The sequence below is a fragment of the Gorilla gorilla genome, chromosome 12 (genome assembly GCF_029281585.2).
Source record: "Gorilla gorilla gorilla isolate KB3781 chromosome 12, NHGRI_mGorGor1-v2.1_pri, whole genome shotgun sequence".
NCBI lineage: Eukaryota > Metazoa > Chordata > Mammalia > Primates > Hominidae > Gorilla > Gorilla gorilla.
In genome coordinates, this window is record NC_073236.2 from 75149010 (window position 1) to 75164853 (window position 15844).

The following is a 15844-nucleotide window of genomic DNA, read 5'->3' on the forward strand; positions in this document are numbered from 1 at the left end:
TGGGGATTTGTGAGGATGCAGAGTCTAATCAGCAGGTCTGGGAGGGGACCAAGAGCCTGTGTGTTTAATAAGCCCTGCGTGTCTGGCGGTGCTGGCCCAGCATCAGGTTATGCTCCCTCTGTGTTCCAAGCACTCCACGGGCTTTTTTGGAGTAAAATCCAAAGTTCTTCTCCTGGCCTCTGTGGCCTCAGCTGCTTGTCCAATCCCACCGCTCCCCTCTCCCCTACTCTTTGTTCCAGCCCCACCAATCTTCTTGCTGTTCCTCAAGCACACTTAGCACGTTCTTGCCTCTTGGCCTTTGCACACACTGTTCCCTCTGCCTGGCACCCTCTCCCTTCTCCCAGGCTGCCTCCCAGACCTTTCCCGACCGCCCTGCCTAAGGTAGCAGCCTGTCACTCAGTAGCCCTTTCCTCGCCTTCTTTTTCTTCACAGCACGCATCACTTCCTCGCAGTACACCTCTCCGTGTTTATTCGATGATCGTGTCTCCCTCACTGAATTGCAGAGTCTGGGAGGGCTGGAATGTGTGTGTATGTGTGTGGCTCTTTCCCTAGCCTGGCACAGGGCAGACCCTCAGTACTGCCTGCTGAGGAAATGCAAGATCCCGTTACATGCTGGGGCTCCAGGACCGACACAGCAGATCTGGTGCCTGGCCTCTGCGTCATCTACAGCCTTGTTCCCCAGCAGGAGGACAGGCGTGGGGCCGATGAGCGGGAATAGTCATGGTGGATACTTCCTGACCGCTTCCTGTGTCTGCCCTATGCTGAGGGTTTTCTGTGAATTATCTTGTTTAATCTTCATTACGGCCCAGCTAGGTAGGCACTGCCATCATCGCTACCCCCCACTGGAGGGTGGCCTCCTGCTTGCTGTCCCACAGCTCTTCAGGGCTCCCCTGTCTGCCCTGGGATCAGTGGCCTGACCTCCTTACCCTATCCTGCCCCGAGCCAAGGCACAGGCAACCTGCAGGGAGGAGAAGCATCTAGCGCTTCCCCCTCCACTCCCCTGAGGCTGGGGCGCCACAGCTGTCCCTGGGCACTGCACTAATCTGGCACCCCACCCAGGGACACTGGAGAGGGTTGGGAGGGCAGGAAGGGGATGTGGAGTACGGATGGCACCCCTGCAGGGAGAAGGTCTGGCAACATCATCCCAGGCCAGGTCATGGATTGAGATGATTTGTGTGTTAGTGTTGGGAGAGATTTTTCCCTTTCCCAGCTGAAGAAATGTTGTGCTCTCGCCTGGCCCCAAGTGGTGCTTTGGGCTCCCTCATGAGCACTCCAGGCCTTTGGCTGGGGAGAAGGGAGAGTTTGCTGGTAGCTGGTGCTGAGGGAGAGGGGTTGCCTCGCTTTGCCCTGAAGGAGATGGAACTAGGCAGCAGTTTTTTTTTTTTTAATTATTTTTTAAATGTTTATTAATAGGCTTTTAAAAAAGAGCATCTTTAGGTTTACAGAAATTTTTTTTTAAGTACAGAATTCTCATATACCCCTTCCCCCAACCCCTCAAGTTTCCTCTGTTATGATTATTTTCATTTGTTTGTTTGTTTTGAGATGGAGTCTTGCTCTGTCGCCCAGGCTGGAGTGCAATGGCACTATCTCCGTTCACTGCGACCTCCGCCTCCTGGGTTCAAGTGATTCTCCTGCCTCAGCCTCCCAAGTAGCTGGGATTACAGACGTGCACTACCGTGCCTGGCTAATTTTTTGTATTTTTAGTAGAGACAGGGTTTCACCATGTTGGCCAGGTTGGTGTCAAACTCCTGACCCTGTGATCCACCTGCCTGGATCGGCCTCCCAAAGTGCTGGGATTACAGGCGTGAGCCACCCTGCCCGGCCCCTAGTTTCCTCTGTTATTAACATTTTGTATTCATGTGTTACATTTGTTACAAGTGATGAGCTAATACTGATACATTATTATTATCGTTGTTGTTATTATTTTGAGACAAGGTCTCACTCTGTTGCCCAGGCTGGAGTGCAGTGGCATGATCACAGCTCACTGCAGCCTCCGTCCCCAGGTTCAAGTGATCCTCCAGCATCTTGATTAGCTGGGACTACAGGTGCTCATGACCACGCCTGGCTAATTTTTCTTATTTTTTGTAAAGCTGAGGGCTTGCTCTGTTGCCCATGCTGGCCTTGAACTCCTGGGCTCAAACTAGCCTCCTGGCTCGGCCTCCCAAAGTGCTTCTTGTATTATTATTAGCTGAAGTTTATAGTTTATATCAGAGTTCACTTTTAGTGTTGTGAGTGCTGTGGCTTTTGACAAATGTATAATGGCTACCATTATTATAGTGCCATCCAGAGTAGTTTCACTGCCCTAAATATCCCGTGTTCCCACAATTCATCCCTCGCCCCTCCCCAGGAACCCGGGCAACCTCTGATCTTTTCACTGTCTCCACAAGTTTGCCTTTTCCAGAATGTCATATACTGGAATCATATAGTATATAGCCTTTTCAGACTGGCTTCTTTCACTTAGCATTACACATTTAAGGTTCCTTCCTGACTTGATAGCTTGATCGTTTTTTAACTGTGAATAATATTTCATTGTCTGGGTGAACCACTATTTATTTAACCTTTACCTGCTGAAGGATACCTTGGTTCAAGTTTTTGCAATTTTTTGAATAAAGGTGCTATAAACATTTATGTGCAAGGGGGACATAAGTTTTCAGTTCATTTGGGTAAATTCCTGAGGGTGATCGCTGGATTATATGTAAGAGTATGTTCAGCTTTGCAAGAAACTCCCAAACTGCCTTCCAATGTGTGTGTATCATTTTGCATTCCCACCAGCAATGAATGAGAATTCTATTGCTCTTCAGCCACTTCAGCATTTGGTGTTGCCAGTGTTTGGGACTTTAGCCATTATAATAGGTGTGTAGTGGTATCTCATTGTTATTCTAATTTGCAATTCCCTAATGACATATTATGTTAAGCATCTTTTCATATGTTTATTTGCCATCTGTATGCCTTTGGTGAGATGTCTGTTCCGATCTTTGCTCATGTTTAATTGAATTGTTTTCTTATTGTCGAAGGGTTCTTTGTGTACTTTGGATAGCAGTCCTTTATCAGATACGTGTTCTGCTAATATTTTCTCCTAGTCTGTGGCTCGTCTTTTCATTCTCTCAACGTCTTTGGCAGAGAAGTTTTTAATTTTAATGAAACTCAATTTGTCATTTTTTTCTTTTATGTATCATACTTTTGGTGTTGTATTTAAAATGTCATCACCAAATCCAAGGTCACCTAGATTTTCTTCTGTGTTATCTTCTAGAATTTTTATAGTTTTGCCTTTATATTTAGATCTAGAATCTATTTTGAATTTTTTTTTAGGGGTGGAGTCTCACTCTGTGGCCCAGGCTAGAGCGCAGTGGTGCAATCATAACTCACTGCAACCTCGACCTACTGGGCACAAGCAATCCTCTCACCAAGTAACTGGGACTGCAGGTGATCACAATAGCTTTTATAGTACGTCTTGAAATGGGGTAGTGTCAGCCCTCTGACTTTGTTTTCTCCTTCAATATTGTGTTAACTGTTCTAGTCTTTTGCCTCTCTACATAAACTTAAGAATTGCTTTGCCAGTTCCACAAAAGAGACTACTGGGAGTTGATTATGATTATATTGAATCTATAGATCAAGCTGGAAAGAACCGATATCTGAACAATATTGAGTCTCACCATCCACGAACATGGAATATCTCTCTATTTATTTAGATCTTTGATTTATTTTACCAGCATTTTATTGTTTTACTCATATAGATTTTGTACATGTTTTGTTAGATTTATACTAGAGTATTTCTTATTTTGAGGTGCTAATGTAAATGGTATTGTCTTTAATTTCAAATTGTAAAACATTCAACATTTTAACATTCCAAACATGAATCAGTTCACAATCTGACCCTTGAAATTTATTTTTCCCACTGAACTTAGACTCTCAACTCCTTCTCTAGCCAGGCCTGCCCTCCGAGCTCACTTTTTCCTATGTGTCCCTCACTCAGTGCCCTGTCATTGCACCAGCTTTTCTGAGCTGAGACTGCCACTCCAATCTCAGTCCTGCCTCCATTCCTTTGCATTAAATATGCTCAGCACCTCTATCTCTGTATTATGTTGAGCTCTCTGAAATTACTGTTTTTAGACCAAAAAGGGTTAAATATCTAGACTAGATGAGATTCTACTATGTCTCACTCCTTCTCATCCTCCAGTTCTCAGCTGAAATGCTCTCTCCTCAGAGTAGCCTTCTCTGACCACTCATCCCAGCCAGACATATCAGTCTGTTCTTCTCCAGCATTTGTCACTATCTAAAGCAAGGGTGTCTAATCTTTTGGCTTCCCTGGGCCACATGGGAAGAAGGAGAATTGTCTTGGGCCACACATAAAATACACTAATACTAATGATAACTGATGAGCTAAAAAAAAAAAAAAAAAAAAGGAAAAAAAAATTGCTAAAAAAACTCATAATATTTGGCCAGGCATGGTGGCTCATGCCTATAATTACAGCAATTTGGGAGGCCAAGGTGGGCAGATCGCCTGAGGTAAGGAGTTCGAGACCAGCCTGGCCAACATGGTGAAACCCCGTCTCTATTAAAAATACAAAAAATTAACTGGGTGTGGTGGCACATGCCTGTAATCCCAACTACTCAGGAAGCTGAGGCAGGACAATAATTTGAACCTGGGAGGCGGAGGCTGCAGTGAGTCGAGATCGTGCCACTCCACTCCAGCCTGGGTGACAGAGCAAGACTCTGTCTCAGGAAAAAAAAAAAATCTCATAATGTTTTAAGACAGTTTACAGATTTGTGCTGGGCTGCATTCAAAGCTGTCCTGGGCTGCACGTGGCCTGCAGGCCACAGGTTGGACAAACTTGATCTAAAGCTATCCCATTTATTCATTTGCTTCCTTGTTTCTTACTGTTTTTCCTCCTCTAGCATATAAACCTCCTGATACCAGGGGTCTTGTCTTGATCAACAAGCCCCTCAGAGACCAGCTGGTCTGGAGACCCCAGATACTTGTCCCACCCTAGGGAAGGGGAAGCACCCCTTCACCCCAAACTTGACTGATGTCATATTTCCAATGAGCTCTGTGTTTAGGAATGAAGCCTAATTTACCTGACATAGAACAATAGGGAAATATGATATTTCTTTCCCTAAATATTGAGGACCAAATTTGTAACTCCGTGATTGTGTGGTTGAATAGTAGCATGGATTGTTCAAATAAGGGATTCTGTTGGATGCAGAGGGACTGAGTGAGAATGAGCTCTGGCCCAGAGACACCCATTTGTTTCCTTGGCTACCACCTCCTCCAGCCTGTTTTATGCCCAATAACAGAACAGGCTTCCTTACACCCATGGTGCTTCTCCAGCTCTGACTCTGATCTACAACTTCAGTGGCTCCCTATTGCCACAGGAAATATTCATTCCCCTTCCCATACCTTCAAGGTCCTGCTCTCTCCTGCCCCACTGACCCCTCCTGGAGTCGCTGCAAAGAAGTCCCCTTCTTTCCCCTCTGTCCATCCTTTGGAGCTCAGATTAAGCCCCAGCTCTTCCAGGAACATTCCCCATCCTCCTGCAGTATGCCCCTGTGTGCCTCCTGTCAGTGTCCCAGTTAGTCTGCTCAGCTCTCAGGGTTTCTTTGAGAATTTCTGGGGCCTGTTTTAGAGCTCAGGCTCTGGAAGAACAGGAACTGAGTCCAGAGACTGAGCACCAGCTTGTGAGTGTGACTTGTTGAAGTCAAAGGAAGAGAGGCTGACAGGCCTCCCAGCCAGAGAAGAACTTTGTAGAGGAAGTCTCTCCTTCCTGGGGACCAGACCCCCAAGAACATACCAGCTCAGAGAAGTCGGGTGTGGTGCCCTCGAGGGGGAATCCATGCAGCAGTTCCTCCCCAGCTTCCTCCCCTCCCCACCCTCAAGTGCAGAGCCAGAGCCCAGCTGACTCAAGTGGCAAGAAAAAAATGCCCCCCTCCCCCCACCGCCAAGCTGCTGCACATCTGTGCCCAGACAAAGCCAGCTATTAATCCTTGCCTTTGTGTGAGTGTTTGGGTGTTGAATTCCACTTGGATCTGCTGGCTTTTGGAAGGGGAGATTGGAGGGGATTTAGTGAAGACAAAAGGAACCCACTATGGGGAATGGTGGGGGGCAAGGGAGCTAAGAAACCCAAGCGCATTCACTCTTAGCCTGATGAGGGTCCTGGGAGCCCAACTTTAGCTACAGCTGAGTGGGGCACCCGAATTCCCAGGGTCTGAGTCCCGAAAAGGGGCCACTCCCCAGAATAAAAATATCTGTTTCTCAGGGCCCGATAGCAGCTTGCCTTTCACTCCAGATGCTGCCCAGGGCAGTGGCCCCAGCCTAACAGGGCCTGACTCTTTCAGACTGGAGAAGCCCATTGCCCAGGTGAGTCCAAGGGGGAGAGACAGGAGGAAATAGGGACTAGGAAGGAGTCTGGAGCCTCAGAGACTGAGTCCAGATGGAGAGAGAATCTCAAAGCCACCAGAAGTCCCCAGCTGAGTCAACAACACAGCAATAAAGCCAGAGGGCCTGTGGCAATGTGGCTACTCAAGGCCTGGGTTGGGCTCTCAGGAAGAGTTCTTGGGTACCTGATCAGGCAAAAGTTAAGTGTTCAGGGAAAACAGTCCACACAAATTCTATCTTTGGCTCAAGCATCAAACACATAGAATAGCCCAGAACAGGATGACAGTGTGTGTGTGTGTGTGTGTGTGTGTGTGTGTGTGTGTGTGTGTGTGTGTGTGTGTACAGGGTCTTAGAATGGTGGGCAAGTCTGTGGGCAGCACTGCCCCAGCAGGTGTTGTTTGATTAACTTATTTAGCAGAAGCTCTGGTCTAGTTACCAGATTGCTAGGAGAGCAGGCTGGGGTATGAATTGAAACACCCTGATCTGCCCCTCCTACTTTGTTAATTTCATTTAGAAAATGAGATTTCCCCATCTGTGGGTGCTTGATTCTAAAGCTCACCAAGCTGTCAAGTTACACCAAGTACAAGTGACTTCAACTCTATGTGGGTGCGGAGACACACCCCCCAAAGCTTCCTCCCCGTTTTCCCCCTTATCTGAAATGTGTGGTCATGTCATGTCATTCGTTCATTAAACAGTTGGCCAAACTACTGCACTGCAGGGCCCAGTTCTGGTTTAGCTGCTGGGCAGCAAATGCAAAATGTGGTTGCCTATTGACATTTGTATTCAACTAAGCTTCTGGGCTTGTTTAACTGTGTTCTAAATGGTGTTTGTACATCCACAGCTATTTTATTCTTTCTCTACCTTAACTCTAAAAATAAAAGAGTAAAGTAGAGGCATTCATTCATTCATGCATCCATTCCTTCAGGAGAGGAGAAGGCAAGGCTGGCTCCAGTCTTCTCCAAACTCTTTCTTGGTCTTTGGGGAAGGGAACTCGGGACTTACAGGTGCTCCACCTGCTGTTGTAAAGGTGCCCTCCTCCCATCACAGTTTCTGAGGACCTGGTCCCAGGCAACCCCACTCTGGAGGGCAGAGTGAAGAATAGGAGGAAGAATAGGAGGGGCCAGTTCCTGCCCCAGGGACTGTGGCCTCCTCTGAGTTAGGGAATGGGCCCAGTTTCTCCAGCTTCCAGATGGGGCTTTTTAGAAGCTCATACAGCCACTTCTGTTCCCGATGTTGTCTGAGGGCCTCTGACTCTTGCTGAGCCACCTCTGTGTGTCTGGGTGGCAGGCCCACTGCTGCACTGACCAGAGAGCTCTACACCTAGTGTAGACCCCGCTCTGCACTAAGGAGCCAGAGACCTTGCGGACAGCTTCCCCTCTGGGCTGGCACAGAGAGTCTTGGAGGCATGGAGATGGTCATGGGGATTGAGAGAATTGGTGAGGGTGGTGGTTTAGAATCCCCAAGTCCCACATTGTTGTAAGGCACAGAGGGCGACCAACAGTGGCAAGATGAGTTCAGTGCCTTGGGCGTCTCTGCCCTGACACCACAAGTGGACTGTGATAAATGGAATTGGGGTGGGAGGAAGGGTCAAGAGGGGGGCAACAGGACATTATGGGGTGGTGTGACAGGGCAAATGGGGAAGAAGCTGGGGTCAGAAATCCTAATCAAGTAACAGGTCCAGGCACGGAGTCCATACCTTCATTCTGGAGTCTGTGGCTCTGGGGCTTGGCTTCACTCTCCACCTACCCTCTGAGGATGGCTGCAGGTGGGCTTGCTACCATCACAGCCCTTGGGTAGGTAAGGGTCTAGCTTCCCAAATTAAACGCAGTCAGGGTGGCATTTACTGAGTGTTACGTGCCAGGCAATGTGCTAAGCCCTTGACATTGTACCATCTCAGTAAAGCCTCATAACCACCCACGAGGTCAATACTGTTATTACTCCCATTTGATAGCTGTGCACACAGAAGCTTAGAGAAGTCAAGGGCCTGAACTAAAGTCACATGGCTACACAGAGCTGGGGCCAGGACTTTGGAACCCAGGCTGCTCCCCACTCAGCTGAGGCTCTCTCACACCTCCAGATCTTCATCTTCCTCCCCAGCTCCACCTCCTTCAGCCTTTCACAGCGCAGCAGCGCGGAGAAGGCCTGGAAGAGGAGGGAAAAGAAGTCCAGTTTGAGGCTATATTTTGGCTCCTTGGTCAGAGGTGGGGTGCGGAAATGAGGGTGGAGAGTCTGGGGATTTTCTGGAGATTTCACTGCACCAAGATGTTGACTGTCTCCTCCCAGAGGAAAACAGATGAGCAAACTGCTCATTTTTTTAAATTAAATTCTTAAATTTTCATTAACTTTTTAAATTAACAATAATTTTTTCCTTTTAACAAACACAAATACAGTATATCCTTTGCAGGGAAAAGCCAGAAAATACAGAAAGCAAAAATAAAAATATAAAATACCTTTGTAGTACACAAAGGTGATGACTACTAAAACCTTGCTTTTTTTTTTTTTTTAGACAGGGTCTTACTCTGTCACCCATGCTGGAGTGCAGTGGTACAACCATGACTCACTGTGACCTTGAACTCCTGGGCTTAAGGATCTTCCTGCCTCAGCCTCCCAAGTAGCTGAGACTACAGGTGCGTGCTATCATGGCTGGCTAATTTACAAAACAAAAAAAGAAAAGAAAAAAATAATTATAGAGACAGGGTCTCCCTATCTTGCCCAGGCTGGTCTTGAAGTCCTGGCCCCAAGTAATCTTCCCTCCTTAGCCTCCCGAGTCTTTCCAGGATTACAAGTATGAGCCACCACATCTGGCCTGCATATATTTTTGCAAGCTCTATCCTAAGTACCGACACATACACGCATATACTTTTCATATTCTTCTAATTTTTTTACTTCTATTTCATGGAAAGACATTATATTTTTAAAAAGCAAAAATGGTATTATTATTTGGAAACTGCTTCTTTTTTCACTCAATAGTTTATCTGAACATCTTCCCAAATCAGGATATAGTCATCGACTCTATTACATTCAGTGACTGTGTGGCATCCTGTTTTATGGCAGCACCGTAATTCATTGAACTCATCTCCTAATGGTAGATATTTAGGAATTTCCAATTTTCTGTTCCTGCTAAGATTAACAGCTCTAGCTAAATCTCAGTGCATCCTTATAGAATCTTAATGTGAAATTGATGGGTGTAAAGGTGCATGTTGCCCAGCTGCCCTCAGAAGAGATTGTAGCTATTTATTCTCACAGTGTTTGAGACTCGCCACAGCCCCACCCCCAACACACACAAACATGTTGTTGTTATTCCTGGGAATATTCTTTCATTAGAAAAAAAAAAGGGTTGACAACTTGATACGTGAAATGCTATCTCATTATTGTTTTATTTAGCATTTCTTTAATTATTAATTGGGGTCAACAGGTTTTCACGTGCCCATTAGCCATCTTTATTTTGTCTTTGTGAATTGCCCATTCATGTCTTTTGTTCATTTGTCCATTGGATATTCTTTCTAACACAGCTGTCTTATTTTAGGTGAGTAATTCTTAGCTCTGGCATATTAGAATCACCTGGAAGACTTTTTAAAACACACATATCACACACACACGCACACATACACACACCCCACACACAAGGAAAGCAGGCAAGAAAGCATCCCATCTCAAGATAAATATTTGGTGGGGCCTGGGTATGAGTATTTTTTGAAGTGTTCTTGTGCTTCTAATTTGCAGCCGTGGTTGAAAACCACTGTTATACATCAGATTTCTCCCACTGTCTGGCTCCAAATGCTTTCATTGCACAATCTATTCTCATTTCGTTGACACCCAGTTTTCTCTTGTGAAAAATGGGCAGCAGAACTGCAAAGCAACACAGCACCCCCTCCCAAATTCTGCAAATCCCATGGGGGAGACCGAAGTTTCGGGAAGGAGGGTGAGACAGACGCTGTGGTCAGGCTCTTTGCCAGGTGGATTGGAAAAAATTAAAAGAGCTTTCTCAAGCAACGAGACTTGCCCTGTAGACAGTGTGCGCTCTCAGTGGAGGAGGAGAGAGCTGGGGTCTTATGGGACATTTGCTTTTCTGTAGCACCCATCTTCAGATACATAGCAATCTTACCCTTCCAAGGACTTTGAGGCTGAAGATTAGCACTTTATCTGAAGCAGTTCATCTCCTTTCATGAGAGCCTGGAGAAGCTTGGGCCCAAGGAACTGAGTCCTTCAGGAGAGAACCTGTCAAGGCATCAGAGGGATCACTTGGGGGTACAGGGGCTCCTCCACCACTTCTAGCCCTCTTGAGGGATTTATGGCATCCTCAAACTTACTTGAATTCATTTCTATTAAAATGCACAGGAGCCGCTCCCCTTCCTCTTCACCTCTGTTCCACCTCAGGGCGTGGGGTCCCACCTGGGGGACAGGATGGAATGAAAGGGTCTTTCCAGTGTTCAGTCAGGAAGGTCCCTGGAAACCCCCAGGCTGGCTCAGTGCCCTTCCATGTTGGAGACTGCTGAGGCCTCGTGGAGGATGACAGCAAATTTGGGTCCTCCAGGTGCTGTTGCTCCTGAAGTTGAAAGAATATGGTCAACGGCCTGAATCCTAGTCCACTTGGTGTCAGGTGTGTGGTCCCGGGCCTCAGTTTCTGCATCTGTAAAATGGAGATAGTAATGTTGATATTCAAGGTTATAACAGGACTAAAAACACAGCACATACAACACTGCAGATGCTTGATTAATGCCAGGGGTGCTTTGTGGAGGTCCCTTCATGCCCTCACCCTCTCCAGTCAGGGCTAAGGGCTTTGAGTTTACCTCCAGACTCTCCATCCTTTCTTTTTTCTTCTGAGATGGAGTTTCACTCTTGTTGCCCAGGCTAGAGTGCAATGGCGCGATCTCGGCTCACTGCAACCTCCTCCGCCTCCCGGGTTCAAGCAATTCTCCTGCCTCAGCCTCCCAAGTAGCTGGGATTACAGGCATGCTCACCATGACCGGCTAATTTTGTTAGAGGTGGGGTTTCACCATATTGGTCAGGCTGGTCTCAAACTCCCGACCTCAGATGATCCACCCGCCTTGGTTTCCCAAAGTGCTGGGATTACAGGCGTGAGCCACTGTGCCCGTTGACTCTCCATCCTTTCATCCCCAAGCCATCCTCCATTATTCTGTTGCTCAGGGGGCACAGGAGGCAACCCCCACCCAACTGGTCCCCCAGCCTCCAGCGCGATGCAGCACCTATGCCAGAAGCTATGCCCCTTGGCTGGCATCCTCTATCCTGTCTCCCACCCTTTCCCTGTGAACCCCAAGCAACCTCAACCAGTTCCTCGCTACCCTTGCACTTTCCTGCCCAGACTTGACTTTAGAAATTCTATTGTAAATTTAATTTTTATTGAACACTTACTCTGTGCCAGGGACCATGTTTTGTATTGATTACCTTATTAATTGCTCACAAAACCTTTCATTATCCCATTTTACAGACGGGAAAGCCAGACTAGTTAGTGAAACCTGCCCAAAGCTACAGGGCATCAGGGAGCAGAGCTGGGACTCTGACCCCACCCTGCTCTGCTGACCTCCTAGGTGCCAGCTCCCAGGGAACTTAGATTTCAGGGGATGTCTTCTGTCCTTCCCCTGAGCTCCCACTGCGTCCTGCCCCTCTCTCTCTTACACACTTGTCCCACCCTGCCCCACACTGCGATTTTCTGGCTACCTCTTATCTCCATTGACCATGATGAGTTCCTCCAAGGCAGAAAATACGTCTTTGTAGCTTATTCATCTTTGAGTCTGGCACAATGCTTAGAACATTGCAGGTTCTTAAATTATTTTTCTAATTCAAAAGTAACACGTGCTCATTATGGAAAACAGACAAAATAAAGCAGAAACCAAATATCACCTATGAACCCATCACCCAAAGAAAATCATTGTTAATATTTTGACAAACTCTCTTCCAGTCCTTTTTAAAAATATATGTTTCCTTAGGCAAATAATATGTATTTTGCATAAATTAGGTATCATACAATACCATTTTCTATGCTGCTTTTCACCTCATATCATGAGCAATTCTCCATGTCATTAGAACTGTTTTGAAAATGGGATTTTTTGATGGCTGCAGATTGTTCTCTCATGTGACTGAGCACTCTTCTTTAAACCCCTCCCACATTGTTAGGTGTTTCCGTTTGTTTGTTTGTTTTTGAGACGGAGTCTTTCTCCATTGCCCAGGCTGGAGTGCAGTGGCCAGATCTTGGCTCACTGCAACCTCCGCCTCCTGGGTTCAAGCGATTCTCCTGCCTCAGCCTCACAAGTAGCTGGGATTACAGGTGCCACGCCGGGCTAATTTTTTGTATTTTGGGTAGGGATGGGGTTTTGCCATGTTGGCCAGGCTGGTCTCGAACTCCTGACCTCAGGTGATCCACCCACCTCCTTCCAAAGTGCTGGGATTACAGTTGTGAGCCACTGTGCCCAGCCTATTGTTGGTCATTTAAGGCCTCTCTGATTATTCCCATAGAAGAAATTCCTGAAGTAGAATTGTTGGGAAAAACAGGCTCTTGACAGCACAACTGGCCCTGAACAAACCCCTGCTCTATCAAACCCTCTCCCATCCTCCCCAAGCAGACCAGCCAGAAAGCCCCATCTTCTGGGGCCCTCCTCTCATCCCTAACCCCCAGCCCCCAACCTCCTACAACCCATTCAAAGGCTTAGAAGCAGGTGAGAGGGTCACCTGGAAGATGGGACTTGAGAGACCTGGCCAGCCTATCCCAAATCTCCCGTCGCTCTGATCCGTTCTCCACCATCAGAATCATCCCCTTGAGTCAAGGGCAGGGTGATTCAAATGTTGTTGGCTGCAAAATGGACTTCTGGTGGGAGATATTGTGCAGTGAGCCAACATTCCTTAACACACCATGGCCCTAACCCTCCCTGTCACTAGGTTAACAGCAGACACTTGGGTCTCAGGGGATGGGACACATTACAGAGTTATTAAATGGTTAAATTTTATTGTAAATATTATGTAAACATATTTTAAAATATTCTGGAAAAAAGACAAAAAGTTATGGTCACATCTTTTGAATTATTCCACATTTTTCTAGGTGGAATAAGAAGGGAAGTAGTTCCTTCCTATGAAATGGGAATAATCTTTAGTGAAGGTTGGAAGTATCTTCAAATGTATCCCAAACCTTCTGGGATAGATTTTCACTCAGCCTATAAATGACATCCATGAAGCAAGGGTCCACGTTCCTGGCAGAAGGCTGGATATGTGAGCCACGCCAGGTGCTGTGAGCCCCTCAGAGACCATTGACAATAGAGGGTCAGAGTGCTTTTCCAGCTCCATTGTCAACAACTTGGGATGTAATGTAAACAGATGCTAAATGGATCAATCCTGAGGAAATCTGTGTCAATTTCCAAGTCACTCCTGGTCATCATCCAGGAAAGACCATTTTTATTAAAGTACCCCAGGGCTGCCTGCAGGAACCATTTTCCCTGTCTCACCAGTCAATAATCAGCAGGACTCCCTGCTATTTCAGGGAACAAAGACAGGGTCGCTGTCCCCGAGGGGCTCAGTCCACCCTCCCGCTCTGTCCACCCTCCAGCGGGGTCTGGGCTCCAGAGCGGAGGTTCTCAAGCTTCCGCAGCATCAAAACCGCTTGGAGGTCCACGACACCCAGTCTGCTGGTGCAGGGGTTCTGATCCAGAAGATCTCGGGTGGCTACAGGAGCCGCATATTTTTCTACCAAGGTCCCCGGGGATGCGGCTCTTGGCCCCAGGACTGGGCCCAGGAGGTCAGAGAGAGTGACCGTCAGGCGCGGCGCCGCGGGGAGACGGCCCGGGCTCAGATCCCAGGGTGGAGGCGGGGGCGAGCGCCCGGCAGAGGGGACGGGGGGCGCCGAGGGGGCCTGGCGCGGCCGCCGGGCCTTGGGAGCGCGACGCGGAAGCCGCCGGAGGCCGGAAGCTGGGGCGCCCCCGAGCGGGCGGGCGGCGGCCCTGCGGCTCCGGGCGGTTCGGCAGCGCTGCGCGGCGCGGCCGCCTGCAGGCTCCCAGGCTCGGGTCCAGCCGCCACGACCGGCTCGCGTGGCTCCGGGGGAGCGGCCGAGTGTGAAGCGCGGAGAGGACGCCTCGGAGGCTGCCGGGGCGGCGGGGCGGTTGTCCTCTGTAGAGGGAGCGGAGCTTCCCCCTGCCCCCAAGAGCACCGGCAGCCCCGGCCCCCCGCATCCTGGCATCCCGGGCCCAGCGGCCAGAGCAGGCCCTGCGCCCCCTCGGCTTTCCGGTCCTCGTGCGTCCCCCGGGGCAGAGGCGCGAGGAGGGACGGCCGGCTGAGGCCTGTCACGCCTTCACTCCCGAGTGTCCAGGCGGACGGGGTCCCTGCCTCTCCAACCCCTCCTCTCCCTTGGCTTCCCCCAGGGCACAGAGCGCTCCTCCTCGTCCACAGGAGACACAAGGCTTCAAACGCACAACCCCACACCCCAACCCTCTCCAAACACACTCAGGGCGCTGGCCACTGGTTCTCCTTCCTCCTTCCTTCCTTCCTTCTTCTGTCTTTTTTTTTTTTTTTTTTTTTTTTTGACAGAGTCTTGCTCTGTCGCCCAGGCTGGAGTGCAGTGGCACGATCTCGGCTCACTGCAACCTCCGCCTCCTGGGTTCAAGCGATTCTCTTGCCTCAGTCTCCGAGTAGCTGGGATTACAGGCATGCGCCACCACGCCGGGCTGATATTTTTGTATTTTTAGTAGAGACGGAGTTTCACCATGTTGGCCAGGCTGCTCTCAAACTCCTGACCTCAAGTGATCCGCCCGCCTTGGCCTCCCAAAGTGCTGAGATTACAGGCGTGAGCCACCTCGCCTGGACTTTTTTTTCCTTTTTTTAAGAGAGGAAGATCTCGCCCCTTGCCCAGGCTGGATTCGAACTCCGAGGCTTAAGCGATCCTTCCGCCTCAGCCTCTCCAGCAGCCAGGACTGCAGGTGCGCACCACCACGCCCGGCGTAGCCACCCGCGTTCTATCCCCAGCACAGCTCCTTAGATGGTGACTTTTAACAGCTCACTTCGCCTCCCTGTCCTCAGTTTCTCCTTCTGGAAAGGAACTGGATTGGATGGGGATGGTTTCTGAGGCTCCTTCCAGCTCAGTTGTCCACCTTAAAGGTGTAAGTGGCAGAGGGTGGAGCGGGTCTGGTTCAGGGAGGAGAGCTGGGAGTAAAGGCAGGCCAGGGGCTGCGAGGTGGGTGGAGGAAAGGAAGACAGGAGGGAGGAGAGCGGGTCATGGAGGATAGCTTTGCCAGCCTAGCCCACCAGTCCCGGCCTCTAAGAGCAGGCTGGCAGAGCCCCAAGAGCCTATACCACGGAAGGCCCCCATGGGAATCCCCTCACTCTCTGGGTGCCTGAGTTTGCAGATATCTGTTTGCCAAAGGATGAGGGAAGGAACAGGAAGGAACGTGCTGGCAGGACTGGAAAATCCAGCTGGGCAGGAGATAGCTGTGGCTGCACCTCACACTGGAGGCCGAAGCTTTGCTTGGCTCT